Genomic DNA, 14,083 nt, shown 5'->3' with positions numbered 1-14,083 from the left:
GCGCAGCGTTGATCCTCTTCTGTCGTGGCCCCTTGATGCGTTTGTGCTGGACTCTGCAACAATGTTCACAGCGACAGGATGCGTTCCACAGGCAAGCGGTGCGTCGGGTCTCGCAGCAACGACAGGCTCTGCGACGATGTTCGCAGCGACAGGAATCTTCCTGCACTGGGGTAATGCGCGCCGCAAGCGAGCGACACGTCGGGTCTTGCAGCGGCAACAGGCACTTTCGCGGCGACGGGAATCTTCTTGCACTGTCGACAATGCGCTCTGCAAGCGAACGATGCGTGCAAAATTGCAGATCTTATTTTCTTCTTCTTTTCCAGCTCCCCAAACAGCAGGAAACAACCTCCAGAGGCCCCACAACTGGATCAAGCACTGGGGAAGGGGGATTAGCAGTTGGTAAGAATGATTGATCCATTTTAGAGACTTTATTTGTGAAGAAGGTGGCAATTTCTTCACATCGCTCATTGGTGGCTTTGATTTCTTGAGAGGGAGAGCAATTAGTTTGGCTTTTAACAATGTTAAATAGTTCTCTTGGTCTATTTTTTGATAGATCTAGTTGGCTGCGGAAAAAAGATGCCTTTTCATCGAAGATGTGTTTTTTGTAAGACCGTCAAGCAGATCTAAGATGTGTTTGGTTCAGGGATGAGGGGTTTTGTCTCCAAGACCTTTCTGATTGTCTGAGTTGGCGCCGTTCATCATTCAGCTCCACGTTAAACCATGGTTTTGATTTTGTTCTCCTCAGTTGTTTGAGTTTGAGAGGAGCTACTTAGATCTAAGACCTCTGCCATTCTAGAGTAGAAGTGAGATGTGAGGTCATCAGCCGACCATGATGATGGATGGAGGAAAGAATCTTGGCTTCCAGTTCAGCTAGAGGTATTTCTTTGATGTTTCTGGTTAAGATTTTGGGTTTGACAACACGGGTAGGTTGGAGGTTTGCAGGTGTGTCAATCTTGAACCGAATGAGGTGGTGGACGGACCAGTCAATGGGAGAAATCTCTCTCAAGGAGATCAGATCGTTGTTTGTTATGATCGCATCTAGAGTTGCACCTTTTATGAGGGTTGGTTTGTTGCAGAGTTGCTTGAGGTTATATATTTCCAGAAGGTTTGAAAGGTTCAAGACAGTGGCGTCTTCAGGGTCGTTCCAGTGTATATTGAGGTCACCCAAGAACACGTCTTTGGTGTCTGTCAAGGAGAATCTTGTAATGAGGTCTGTTAGTTCTTCTGGGAAGAGGGTACGGTCTCCTGGAGGATGGTAGATAGTGTGGAATTTGATTGGTGAGGTGCCCTTTGTAGTGAGTTTGACACCTAGATATTCAAACGAACGGTATACTGCAGGTTTGAGTTTGGTAATCTGTATTCCATCTCTGTGCATGATGGCTAGACCCCCCCCCAGTTTTGATCGGCCTGTCTTGTCTGATGAGGTTGTACCCTGGAGGGGTGAGAATGTCAAGAATGGGTTTGGAGTGGGCATTGAGCCAGGATTCAGTGAGGAAGGCAATGTCAATTTCTTCTGCGAGAAGAGCTTCAGCAATGTCCATAGCGTGTTCTACTGCTGATCTGCAGTTTAGGAGCATGCAAGATAGAGGACGGGGTGCCACTATGATAGGGGGAGTTAGGTGGATAGGGGTGTACTGAGCAGGGGGTCTAGGCGAGAGGACAGTATTCGCTATTCTGTTTGTGCCGATAATAACAGGGATGTGGACAGGGGCTGACTTCTGGTCCAGCGCTAGGTGCGGGTCGAAGAATTCAACAGGTTTCGGTACTGAAAAAGGTTGGCTATCCCTGTTGGGATTGAGGGCCTGGCTTGATGATGGGCTGGAGGGACGAGGGGTGCGCTGTGGGGCTACGTGAAATGAATTGAGTGAAGTAGGAGCACAACATTTCGGGGGGAGGGAGCACGGTGGCTTGGCCCAGTTGAGAAGGTCTTGTAGGTGAAGGAACTCAGCAGCAAGGTAGTCAATTTTCTGCTCCATTCTTTCCAATTGCTGTGCTATAGAGCTGAGGGAGTTTAAGAATTTAGGCAGGGGTCGAGGGTGAATGGGGTCAATTGAGGGAGGTTGAGCAGGGGTGAGTGGATTAAAGCGGTCCATGGGATTAAGAGAGAAGTGATGTTGTAGGTGGGGAGTCTGTATAGTAATGATCCTATTCAAGGAGTTCGGATTCAGAGAGGAGGGACTGGCGTTCACGTGAGGAGGGGGGGAATTTCTGGTACGGACGACATGGTTCTGGGAATTGTCAGCGAGATTGGCAGGTGGAGGCAGGTTGTAAATGTGGGAGTGCGACATCGGAGGGGGAGAAAGCAGTGGTAGGAGAGGGGAGAGAGTCTACACGATTGGAAAAGACGTTTGATAGGGGGAAGTAAGGGTCGGGGGAATAAGGACAGTGTAGGTGATGGGGGAAGATTTTGGGGGGGGGTTTCCTATTATCCGGGGTAGAAAGAGGAGAGTCAGTGAGGTCCTTCGGATTAGGAGAGGGGAGAGGTTGGACACAGGGTGTCGGATTAGTAATGTTCCCAATCGAGGCGTTCAGAGGAGGAGAAGAAGGGCTAGAGTCCGCGTGAGGAGGAGAAATTAAAGGCAGGCTGTCGGAGTTCCGGGGCATGTCCGAGAGGATAGAGGCGGGTTGTGTATGGGGGGGTGACAGTGGGGGGAAGGTGCAGTTGTAGGAGGGAGGATAGAGACCACTGGATTGGAAATGACGTTAGACCAGGGGGAGGGAAGGGTCGTGGTAACAGGTTCTGTGTAGGCGGTAGTGGAAGGTTGTGGGGGAGGGGGCGTATTCTATGGGGTAGTCTACTTATATTTTGTTGATATCAACAGTCTGTCATACTAGGCCGGTGCCACCAACGTGAGCATGGCAGCCCTGGCATGCTCTTCTGCACACAAGCAAACCAGCGAAGCTGCTCTGCACCGAGCGCCAAAGCTGTCCAGTGATGCATCTTAGACAGCCCTGACTGCGGACACGTGCATTGCCGGACAGCTTACACTGCCAAGAGGCCTCTCCAGGGGCAGACAGACACTACGTAAATATAAGGGACAAGACAAAACCCACTGGCCACAAGCTCGGATATTCTCTCTCACACTTTCAACCTTGCATGGTCTATGAAGTGGGGGATTAGTACAAATAAGTGTGCTAAAAAAGGGTTTGCTCTGCGTATAGGGGGAGGGGGGGCTTATGGCATTTATTGGTGCTAGAAAACTCAAAAATTGATAGACCAGCATGTGTGCCCCCTTTCCTGAACATATTTGGAACTACCTCCTAGGTGCGTGTAACTACATTTTTAACACTAATATTTTCAACGTAAAGGAAATGGTAATGTTTCCTCTGGAAAGGACTGAATTAAACATGTTTTCCAGATTCGGCGCCCACAGGAGCTCTAGAGCCCGAGTGAGCCGGGGATGCTGTGCGCACTGCAGCTTTAAGAACGGTCCCGTCTGCTCCTGCTCCCCCGGGGCCTCTGGGGGGCGATGTTTCGGCCGCGCGCGCGTGTGTAAATGTGTGGGGGCGTGGAGTGCTGGCAGAGGGAGGGCGCTGGGCTGTCCGAGGCAGCGAGGACGGGAAGAAGTCGATTCAAACTTCCATCACTTCAGGACCAACTTGGGGCAGCAGCGGCGCCCGCGCGCCGCAGCCGAGGAGCCCGGGGAGAGCGCGAGAGCGGCGGGGGCGAGACCAGGACTGACCCGCGGGAGGCGCTTCTGTTCGGGGCAGCTCCAAGCGCCATGGAGGAGGACGGCAGCGACGGTGAGTGAGGCAGGGTGGCCGTGTGAGTGAGGGGGGAGCCTGGAGAATGAATGAGGGCAGTGTGAGGTGCTCTGTACCCTGCCCGGATCTCTGCCCCCCCCCCCCCCTCCCCTCTGGTGATTCAGTTGGACTCTGCCACATGCTGGCTGCGGGAGGCGCTCAGGGAAAGCCCCGGCGGAGGGACACGCATCACCCTCGGGTTATTTGTCCGGGTAAAAGAGCTTCGTGAACGGAGGGGGCTCTCTATGCTGCCGGGCGCAGGAGGATGCTCCATTTAATAAGGCGTCGAAGAAAATCCGAGTTCAGTCTGTTCCTCAGAACTCCGTGTTTGGAGTTAAGATTATCAAAAGGGACATTGAGTAGCCGGCGGTGACTCTATTTTCACCAGGTGAAGAGGCCAGGAATCAGACCAGGACACTTTTCCCTCGGTTTGGCTTGTGTTTTCTCTCCACGAGCTGCCCAGGGCTGTGTATAGTGGGCGATCACTTAACCTCCCTCCCTCGCCCCCTCCTCTCCACCGGTGCATCCACTGGCTGAAGGGGAGGTAATTAATTGAACCTCGACTTAATAAAACTCTCGAGCTCGTTAATAAGGGGGCTGTGCTGTAGGAAATGGGCTGAGCATGTGCCCTCCGATTCTTTCCAGACTCCTTCACAGTGGAAACATTTAAGAGCAGCGCAGACACCCCAGATTGCATAGCAGAGGAGGCCCTGTCCTAAAGAGCAGGACACTGGCACCGTGCTCCAGTGACGCATGGGGCAGAGAGCACTGCACCGAGGGCTGGCAGAGAGCACTGCACCGAGTGCTGGCAGAGAGCACTGCACCGAGAGCTGGCATACTTGGGAGCCTCCATGCAAGCCAGTGGCTGGCCAGGTGTTCACGCGCAGTATCCCACTAATGCGTCCTATTAGTGCTGCTGGAAACCTCATGCTTTGATGATGTCATTTACTCCCGTTTTGTTGAGTGAAAGGTGTAATTTAAGGGCTGTGTAATTACCCTAAGTGGTGGTTAGTCCAACGTGCTGAAACGGCACTTTGACCTCATAAGCGCAACTGCACTGCAAACCATGTTGTTTGTTTGTGCTCATTTTGTTTGTTGTGATGGCTCCCCCGATGGATTAGCCCATACACAAACCATTGCCGGCCTTCCTGTTGGACAGCTGCAAATGGTTTCTAGAGGACCTAAACCAGTTTGAATATGCATTGAACCCCTCTGCAGCAAATTCCAGCCGCACACTGGACAGGTCACCGGGGACCTCTCTGGCTTGGCATTCTTATGATCTCCCTGGAAGTTGCGTTGCAGCCTTCCGCCTGACGTGCCCCGCAGAAGGGGTGCGAGAGATGCCGTTTGTAAGCCCGAGCTGCTGCGGAGATGTCTCTTCTCCACGTCGGTGCGTGCCTGCTGCGCTGCTTTCAGTGCCCCGGTCCCCAGAGGGGCGAGGGCACATTACACGCTCCGATGGCGAGGCTGTGAGGAGGGCAGGCCTCACCTGGCACCGAGTGCGCATGGCTGCGCTGATGTGCCTCACAAATGCCCTGGAGCCCCTGACTGAGCTCTTATCCCCGACCCCTCGCTGCCTCTCCCGCCCCCACTCTTGGACGGAGCCGCGGAGATTGTGTTACCGGCTCTGGCTTCAGAGGGATGGAAAGCCGCTCCAGCGCTGCTTGCAGATAGATGCGCTCGCGCGCTTGTATTTGCACAGTTGTACTTCATTTTCAGTGCGTACGCTCATGAATCTTGCTTAAAACATTCTTCAGCATTTGGGTGTCATTTCGGTGCCGTTTCTGGTGAAGAGCAGCTCTTGTTAGAGGCATTGTTTACGGATCATGAAAGTAGTTTGTGACCCGGTGCTGAAAGTAGTAGTAGCTCCTGCATGTGAAGAGGCCACAGGTCTTATTTTTGCTCGATGTGAAGAAGAGGCAGTCTTAGTTAACTTGTGAAGATAGAGCCCCTCTCATTGAAGCTGTGTGGCCTGCCTGTTTGGTTCACTATTAAGCAACTATTGTTTTTATGTGGCGCCTGCTGCTTTAGACGCGTCTTTGTAACGCTGCGAATGACAGACGCCAGGCATACTCCTCCTGCGATGTATACACTTCTTTAGAAGGAGGCAGAGGGTGTTGTTGTTGGCCAGTGGTCTCAACAGTGCAGACACACCTCAAACATGTCTGGGTTGGGGGTGGCTAAGAGGAGGAGCTTCCGTCTCTGAAAGGTCTGAATGATTGACTTAGTTGGTGAAAACTTTCCAGAGTGAGTCGTCAGTCTCCGGGAGCTAGACCCAGTCAGCTGTATCCACATTTATTTCGAGAAAATAAGACTATTTGGACGTCATTGTTGAACTGCACTCATTGGAGTATTTCTCCCTCTGCCGTCCCCAGAAATCACGTTGACTCTTCAGACTCCTTCACTCTCACAGTGGGGCAGAAATGTCATCACCGCCGAGCCCCAGCTTTTCATCCATGTTTTGGAGACTGTCTCCAGAGCGTCCCAAAACAGTATTGTCAGCACTAACTTCCGCAGTTACTGAGGTATCTCTGTTGCTCATGTACTCCCCATTAACGTTATACGCCCCTGATCCAATTCCCTGGCACTCATTTCTTTTACGGCACACTAGCGAATGGCTGGGCTTGCCTTTCTGGGGTCCGAGCCACCTTGCAGGCTGGACTCCCGGCTCTGCATCAGGCGTTCACCGCACATAGGTCATGTACCAATGTGGCACCGTGTTCCATCTTGGACTTAACCTTCCAGACGTTTAGAACCCATCCACCCCCATGATTTTTTTTCACTGTTCTTCACTTTTTTGACAACTTGACCCTCGACGGCGGAAATGTTCCCTCTGCGCGAGATGTTCCTTCTGTGTGCCCTTTGTACTGTTTGGATGGGGGAGGGATGGGAATCTGACGGAGTCGCGCCCAGAGAACACGCGGCCTGTCTGGCTGTGTATGGCGTTGTTTACACAGGCTGGGCTGGCCGTGTGACTGGCAGGGCGAGCTGTCTGCCTGCTCGGGGGGCAGGCATTTCTGGAGGGCCTCCCCGCCTAGCAGGCTCACAGTGGTGTCACCGGCCCTGCTGGACGAGGCAAGGGCTGGGCCCCGGGGCCCTTTTCCATGTGCTGTGTCTGTACCTGCATGTTCACCCCTCCTAGAACGTCTGGTCCGGCTGCTATGCGTTCTTACGAAAGTAAAACTACTTTGAACAGACACTGGCTGCTTTGTCTGACACTGATACTGCGGTCCTGACAGAGTAAACCATAGCGCCCAAGTCCCGCCTCCCCTTGCCAACAATGATATGGTACCAACCCTGTAAATAACAGTGTGCCAACTTAAGTGCAGCCTTCATTTTTGGCATTATACGTAAACATAAATTATACTAAACATGTTGTCATATTCCAGCTCAGCAAGGAGTTCTCAAGGTACTTCATTTGAAAGGGTGTGAATAGTTATTTCCTCTACCAGTAAGACCCTGTTATGTTATGCAGATTTGTAGAGCGCACTATCACTCTGAAGGGTACCCTGGTGCTGAACAGGTGTGTGTCTAGAGAAGACTAGGGCCTTGTAGGATTACTCAAAAAGCCATGTCTTCAGCTTCTTGCAGATTTCAAGATGTGGACAGGAGGCTTTTGTGTAGCGGCAGGTCATTCCACACTTTAGGAGTAATGTAGGAGATGGCTCTACCACCAGATCGGGTTTTCCTTTTGTGTGGGATTTGTGCAAGTAGTAGCTGGGGGACAGAAGTTGTCTGGTGGGTTTTTGAAAGCAGATGCGACTGTTGAGGTGTGCTGGGCCAGTGTTATGTAGTGCCTTGAATGTGTGGGTGAGTTTGAATTGTGCTAGTGGGTCTCATTCGAGAGTGGTGTGATGTGAATGGGGCATGGAAGGTTGAGAGTGATTCTGGCCGCTGAGTTCTGAATGGTTGCAGCCTTCTGGTGAGTTTATTTGTTGATCCCATCATAGAAAGTGTTCCTTTAGTCCTGCTTGCTTATGGAAGGTGGCCGTAGAATGCGTGATGGTTATCTGGATGTTGATGGTAGCCATTTGAAAATCTTCCTCAGGATCTCCAGGGTATGGAAGCATGAGGCTGTGACAGCATTGACTTGGGTGGTCATGTCCAGTTTGCTGTCAGTGATGATCCAGGGGTTCTTGGTGAGGGTGTTGGTCCTAGCTCTGTTCGCCTCCTGGTGGAGTACTACGGTGATGTTCTCTTCCTGAAGATCACAATTTCAGCCAGCTGGTCTTCATCCAGTGAGCGATTTCAGTCATGCAGTCATTGAACTTGATCCGGGTTCTGAACGTCTTGTCTGTGAAGGATAGAATAAGTTGCATGTCATCGATGTGTGCAAGGAAGTTGTGACAGTGGATGATGCTGGTTAGAGGGATCATGTATGCGTGGAAGAAGGTAGGGCATAGGATTCTTGTAGGACACCGCAAATGAGGCTGTGGGCTTTTGATGTGTACAGTGCCAGGCTGACTAGGGTCCTTGCAGTCAGGAAGGAGCAGATCCATTGTAGTGTGTCTCCTTGGATTCTAATGTTGTATAGGCGTTGGAGGAGGATGGTGTGGGAGACTGTGTCTAATGCTGTGGAGAGGTCAAGGAAGATGAGAGCTGTTGTCTCCTCTGTCAAGAGTCATGCGGATGCCATCTGAGATGGCAGTGGTAGGGTCTGAAATTCTGAACAGTTTCCATGCAGTGGTAGGGTCTGAAACCAGACTGAGTGGTGTCAAGGAGTTGGTGGTCATCTAGTTATTTGGTGAGGTGTCTGTTAATGATTTTTATCTAAGTCCTTGGAAGGTAGCAGGGACGTCAGTCTGTAGTTGGGTAATGTTGAAGGGTCTGCAGAGGGTTTCTTCAGAAACAAGAGTACAGTTGCGTGTTTCCAAGCTTCTGGGAAGGTCTCAGAAAAGGTGGAGGCTTTCGGAATGGGTGTGAGCATGCCACCGTTGGGTTGCAGTTTTCTGAAATAGGTGTGGTAGGGCCCTATGGAGGCTTCTGAGTGGATAGACTTCATGGTGGCAGCGGTTTCTTCTGGGATGATAAAAGGCCATGTGGTTAGCATTGGTTCTGTGGATAAGATCGGGAGATTTTTGGCGAGGTCTGTTGGGTTCGGTTATGGGCTAAAGTTGCTGTAAATAGCAGCCATTTTGTTGCTGAATAATTCAGAGCGATTGTTTCTTCAAACCTAACTGCACTGTAAACTACAAGAGCTAAATATATGTTCTTCACAACTGCTGGCCTGCCAAGTACTGAAGCACTGTGATTAAGTCATGCAAAAGCCTAAAGATGTGTATGTAATGCTACATCCTGCCACTTAGAAGTGATACATTAACATCTAGAACTCATCTACCACAGCATATACTATCTGCAGGTCAGGAGTTACACTTATATAAGGATAAAGGAAGTGTCTTTATCATCCACCCTGCTCGGGCAGCTGTTCACATTTGTGCAGTACAGGAGCTTCAATACTGGCTAGTGCTCCGTGCCAAGGTACAAGCATTTACACATGCCCAGAAGAAGGCCAGTTGGATTCACAATCTAGCTGAAACACTGACATTTTATTTTAAAACTTTCAAAGTGTGTATTTGCAACTACTTTTCCTAGCATGGTACATCTAATTATCAATGTATTGGGGTCACTCCTGTGCCTTTCACATAACGCTATGCAAACAGGCATAGGTTTGGATTCTCCACTTTGATGTCGTTATTATCCGTGACTGCTTTTTTAAAAACATACAATGTGTCTTTAATAAGTTTTGATGAATATGAATGCAGTTTCTATTCTTCATGTTATAGCCTGCTCATTTGTATATCTTTCAGACACATTGAGACCTCTCAAGAGCTTCATGCCTGAGCCATAACAAATCCCATAGCTGGTTAGCACAGACTCTCAACAATTTCATGTCCAGTGTGGCGATCCGGCGCTTAAAATCCCCCCTCAAACTTTGAAAAACAAATCCTCCTGGATTCTCTTCTCAACCTTTTTTATGCACCTGGATTTTAGTGCGAATATTTTCATAAGCTTTTCCAAAAGCAGGGCCAAAATATTAGCCTACAATTACTTCATTTAAGAAAAAATGAAGTGACTTTAGATATCTCTTCTGCTTTCACATTAACTGCGTGTTTTATGCCTGGCAATAATCAGTGATTTTACTAGGAATAAAAAAAAAAAAGTGTCTCTTGTGCATGGAAGCTGTGGCGTAAGCAGAGGGTGCCACCGCCTTTGCCTCGAGAAGAGTGCACTGATGTGCATGTGGTCTGATGCAGTGCCCCTGCCAGTATTTGGGCATACTGCTTGCTCCGCCCCCAGCAGTTAAGTATGCAGCTGACCCTGCCGCAGTAGGGCCAGCTCGCACTCCCATCAAGGCAGTGCCACTGGGGTACCAGGCATTCTGACTCCAGGCCTGCAAGAAGTAGGTCAGCAGCGGCACAGGCGAGGTGTTTGGACAACTGCCACAAGCCTCTCTTCTTCTCTGCTGGGAACATAAAAAAAATTGTAATTAGTGACAACGCATTTGTGATAAAACAGAAGGGGTACTCATTTCTAACGGCCGTCAAAACTGATGGACGGCAGCTCTGACGTGATTTAATTTGATTGACAGCAAGTGAATTTGTATATGTACAAAATCTTTTGCATTCAAGGATTGTTTCAACAAACCCAGAATGAATGGAGATTAAGTGGTACTCAGACCAGGTCGCAGCACGTGTGCCGCCTTTGACACGCCCCAGCGTTGGTCAGTCGTGCTCACAGAGAAGACTGGAGGGGCCAGTGTTGGATAGCTCAAATTAGGGTGCACTTGAGGTGGATACACGTGTTGTATACAAAAGGGCACTTAGAGGGTTGCAAAAGGCTCAAGGTTCAGAAAAGAAAGCTAGACCGTCCCTCCTATCCAACATTTTCTGAAAAAGCAAACCGAGAGAGTCTCATGACAGTTCCGATCTCAAAGGGCCATGTTTTGCAGCTCAACCTCATGTTACGCTCAGTCCACTGCACAGCAACTCATGCACAAAGAAAAAGTAAGCTTCCTAGACCCATCTGCCGAGGAAAAAACCCAAAACACTATTAACGACAACATGCCCCTGCTCCAATCATATCCGAGCTCAGCAAAACTAAACAGACAGAAGGCAAAATCAGGCTCCGAGTTCTGGGAACTACTCTACACCCTTAGGTATGGATAGAAGAGAACGTTTATTAAAATTACTCCTTTTGTGCTATCTGAACCTCCTGTGCTCTTGATGGATGTCCCATGCCTGGAGCAATGGATGGGAGTGGATGTTCTTCTCCCCAGTCCCGCCAACTTTATGGTTCATTGGTAGTCTATAAACATCCGAAGTTCATAATCAAATGGAGAGTAACTGGCATCCTTCCAAAGTCAGCACAAGGGTCTGAGACTGGCCAGGAGATGACTGAGTTTTGAAACCTATCTTAAGCTTTTTCGCTGTATTGTAGTGGCCAAAATTCATTTCAGGAATCCTCTTTTCCAGATATGTTCCCATTTCAGCATCTCCAGTGATTCCCTTTCCTCTGAGTGCACCAAGGTGGGGTCTTAAATGTAGCCTTGCTTAAGAAAGCAATTTTCCACACTGGGATACCATGACACTAATGGGCTCTGAAAAAGCATCTGCACCAAATTTGCACTTACCAGTAGTACTCTTTTGTTGTCTCTCGAGAAAAAGTTTGACTTTGTTTACATAAATCTAAAAGTTGCTTATCATGCCGTTTTTAAAATCCTTCACAAGTTAGGCCCAGGCAATTCTCAGGGTCTTGGTGTCTTCTTGCGGCAACTGTGTGCTTAGTTTCAACACTTGACTGTGAAAACAGGAACACATTATGAGGATTTCTTGACTCAACCATCTCAAAATGTTCCCGATATTATCTGGACGAATATATGACGTTATAACGCAAACAATTACAACGCATGCCTTTGCAACGCGGTTTTTACATCGCAACTACCAGAACAACGCAAGGTTTTACAATGCATTTTTAGAAACTACCAATACAACGCACACCATTACAACGCAAACCATTACAACGCATAATACTTTTGGGGCAACAGTGGGGTAAGTGTTGGAAAGTGTAGGGGTAAAAATTACTATTCCCACTCCAGTGAGTGCAACAGTAGGGTAAGTGTTGGATAGTGTAGGGGTAAAAATACTATCCCCATGTTCCACAAAACCCATACCCACCCTAAAACTAAAAAATCCCTATTACTTACCCTATAATGCGTTGTAATGGCATGCGTTGTAATGGCATGCGTTGAAATGGCATGCGTTGAAATGGCATGCGTTGTAATGACATGCGTTGTAATGGCATATGATGTAAAGGCAGTTGTGTTGTAACAGCTGCGTTGTAAAGGTAGTGCGTTGTAAAGGTAGTGCGTTGTAATGACTGCGTTGTAATGGTTGTTTCCCTGTCTGGCCATCTCAGCAATATTTACGTGCATGTTGTCCCAATGACACTTCGAACCTGTCAGTTCTAGTTGGTGACACCATGTTTGCAGTAGTAGATACCATATTTGGGAGAGGATTTAAGAACCCCAAATATTTAGACAACCAAAAAGGACACATTTATTTTTTATTTTCTTCTGATGGCTTGGGGTTCACTGTTAGGTGTTTTCTGTGGAAGTGCAGGACATCCATGTAATCAAAGCACTGTGACAATGAATTGTGGGATGCTCAAAGCATACATTCAAAACATTAATGCCAATTGCGATAAAGCTCAAACCTAGTAGTGGTAAAATGCAGAATTTGTTGGTACAAACCAGATGCTTAACCATGTTCTGCAAAGTGTCTAATGATCTCAAAGACGATGATCCTCTGAAAGATATCGCGATGTCCTAAGTGGTATTTCAGGTAATCTATGAGTCAGAAAGATGTTGTAACACCCAGAAATTGCGGCCTACCTACGTAGGAGTAGTCTCTGAAGAACCACCAAATGTTTTCATGAAGGCGAAAGGCTCTTTAAATGTAGTACGCTGAGCATCAATGGGCTGGAATGCTACTAAAGTTTTGCAGCCAATTTAAGTACTCTCCATCTCGAGCAATACATGATTTTTGTTTGCTTTCCTCTATACTAAAGTGACCAGGTTTAAATGGCTCCTCATAAGTGCAAAAGAGTTCAAAACACATTAAAATTAGACTTGCGGGGTGTTACAAGTGCATATGGACTTCTTACGCTCCTCCTGTAGCCCTTCCATGCAGGGGCGTCCAGCGTATGTTCAAGAGGTTTGTAGTCCCTCACCTCCAATCCAGGACAACTCTAGGTCTGTTACAGACCTCCTTCAGGGGAGCCACAGTGCTAAAGGGGTGCTAGGCCTCCACCATAGTAAATGGAGTCTTTTGCCCTGTTGTCCCGTGTCTGTCATACTATGGCTCTGCAAATTGGGCCAAGTGTAACCCAGTCAGCACTAAACTCTGTGATCGCGATGGCGAGCAGTCATAGGCTTCTCTGGAAGGTTGTATGGAAATATTTAAATTCAGTACTCAACAATCGCTTAATAGAGCAATAACTGATTGTCCAACTCAATGGCACAATTTAGTGACTGGGGTGCTGGGGCTACTGCACCTCAATCTGCTCTCTATTTCTTTCCCCCAATATCCCCTTCCTCCTTTAAATTAGGCAGTTCTCCCCTCTGGCGAGGTTTCCGTGCAGGTGGTGGTTGGAGGTTCTCCAGCCAGTCATTTCAGGTAACCTGTAGTCGCAGTAGTCCAATGGGGAATATCTGGTTACTGCTCTCTCATGCCTGCTTCTGGGTGCTGGTTGTGGTGTAAAGATGCAAGTGGTCAGCACCAGTTTCTGGGTCACAGTGAGATGGGGTGAGCTGCAGACACACACTTGGTCACTACAGCAAGGGATGAGATATAGCCACACTTCTTGGTCACAGTGGCATGGCCAGTTGCTATTCTGCAGTGCCCGACCAGAACCGCCACTTGGAGAGTCTGATTCCTGCTACCAACAGCAGGGCTTCCCTGCTTCTGGCTCTTCCCAGAGAGCCACACCGCATACAGGGTTGGCAGGCTCCTCCTCTCACTTGGCAGGCAGGTTGCCTTATAGGTACCTCAGGTCAAATGAGCACCTTCTTCCAGCAGTGCAAGACTTTAGGTAATGCACCCTTACCTCTGGGAACTTGACTGTCCTCTGGGTACTCTGCAATGCACTCCCTTCCTTGGTCATATAAAATATGGAACTGGAACAACCTGCAGATCAGTCTCTCCAGATTTCATACGCTAAACGAGACAGAAGATGTAGATCCACTGTCTGCACTTTCATTTTGGTCTAGAGTAGTTGTTATTTCAAATGTATTTTCCAGGCTGCTGTCCAGACACTACATTTGTGTAGAGTGATGCTCCTC

At 48.7% G+C, this 14,083-nt stretch overlaps 1 protein-coding gene across 3 annotated transcripts in view; it reads left to right on the top strand.

The window, feature by feature from the left end:
• LZTS2 (leucine zipper tumor suppressor 2) overlaps positions 1 to 14,083 on the top strand; it is an 821,117-nt gene that overhangs the window by 601,621 nt on the left and 205,413 nt on the right. The window contains exon 1 of one of the 3 annotated variants that reach the window (XM_078643644.1): positions 3,526 to 3,744. The exons of the other annotated variants lie outside the window; for them this stretch is intronic. The gene's annotated coding sequence lies outside the window, so the exon portion shown is untranslated. Of the gene's footprint in view, positions 1 to 3,525; positions 3,745 to 14,083 lie in introns of those variants that run through there. 3 annotated transcript variants of the gene reach the window in all.

The sequence above is a fragment of the Lissotriton helveticus genome, chromosome 5_1 (assembly GCF_964261635.1).
Source record: "Lissotriton helveticus chromosome 5_1, aLisHel1.1, whole genome shotgun sequence".
Taxonomy (NCBI): domain Eukaryota; kingdom Metazoa; phylum Chordata; class Amphibia; order Caudata; family Salamandridae; genus Lissotriton; species Lissotriton helveticus.
Note: the sequence above shows the minus strand (reverse complement) of the source record. Positions and strands in the feature narration are given on the sequence as shown.